This window comes from Juglans microcarpa x Juglans regia, chromosome 5D, assembly GCF_004785595.1.
Source record: "Juglans microcarpa x Juglans regia isolate MS1-56 chromosome 5D, Jm3101_v1.0, whole genome shotgun sequence".
Taxonomy (NCBI): domain Eukaryota; kingdom Viridiplantae; phylum Streptophyta; class Magnoliopsida; order Fagales; family Juglandaceae; genus Juglans; species Juglans microcarpa x Juglans regia.
In genome coordinates, this window is record NC_054602.1 from 20,579,886 (window position 1) to 20,581,444 (window position 1,559).

Genomic DNA, 1,559 nt, shown 5'->3' on the forward strand with positions numbered 1-1,559 from the left:
CTGCAATGAATTTATTCTGTGATAACAAGGCTGCCATCGACATATCTCACAACCCAATTCAACACGATCGCACCAAGCATGTGGAGGTGGATCGGCATTTCATCAAACAGAACCTAGAAGAGAAGGTCATTCAGTTCCCTTTCGTTAAATCTGAAGATCAGTTGGCGGATATTTACTAAGGCAGTTTCTAGTAGAAGCTTCTATGAATCACTTGACAAGTTGGGTGTTAGAGATATCTAAGCACCAACTTGAGGGGAGTGTAGGCGTGAGTCATGCAATTAGCCAACTATGGATATCTTAGATTTAGGAATCCCGTCACTTAAGGGTCAAATTTGATTCTAGCCGTAGATGTTGTACAGACGTAAATAGTTTCCTAAAATATCTTCTTGTATTTGCTATATCTTGTACTCTGTTTTTACGTAATAATATACGAAAGTGTTACGTTTGACACTTTCATCATCTAAAAAACTCCTTGACTGAAGAGGAATCTATGGAATTCAACAAGCTTTTAGCGACTGAAGAAAGAGGGAGTAGCAGTACTAGTGCTGATCAAGATCCGAACTCTTCTGATGATAAGCAGGATAGCCCGGATATTTCCTTCTTTTTGGACGAGGCCTACATTGACTTTGAGCAAAAGATTGCTTTGGGGCCCAAAGAATCAATGAAATTTTGGGACGAAGAGGAGGAGATTGTTAATGTCAGGGATTACTTGGTGCCTCGGAGCTTGGTCCCTATCCTAGAAAGCTTGTTCTCCAAATATGGGGATGTCAGTGCAGATACCACTCTTACCTTTATTGTATTATGTGGGACTTTAGACAGCATGTACAACACCAGGGTTTTAGACATCTCAGAAGATCAACTAAGAAATTGGTGGAAGTCCTTGAGGGCCTTGCTCTCTGCAGGGTTCAAAATTCAGTTTGCTTTTGATCATTTGAAGAGAGTTGCGCATGCTTACTTTGGACTTCGGCTTAGAGAGGGAGTAGATACCACCCTTTTCCAGCTTAATAGAGGTATCACCGAGAGTTCTGAACAAGTCGATAAACTTGCTAAAAACCTGGAGCTAATGAAGTTAACAACCTGGAACAAGTCAAAATTACAAGTTAATCCTCGATTCAAAACATAAATTATAATTCGTGCCATGATTATAAGGCCCAATACCACAGTAATGAAGTAATATAGACTTATAAAGAAATGTAATTCATCAGCCTTTTAATCACGATTCATTTGTTTATGTAATTTATAATTTTTTCACGTGTATCTTAAATTTATCTATTATTTTTAATAAAATACATGGAGACTGCACATTACAAACTGGAAATATCATTTCTTTAATTATATTAATAAGTTGTTAAATAAATGGTAAAATAAATATATCAATTAAAAAATCAGAGAAAACAATAGTCAACTACCACCAACAACCGTTGGTTGTTAACTTGTAGTTATGATTATTCTGTTAGAGCGTGAGAGCATTCAAGCATTTAAGTGGGGTCAGGTTTGTGTGATTAAGAAGGTATTAATCCCGCAGTATCCAATAAAGAAGAGGCACACGCATCCATCAA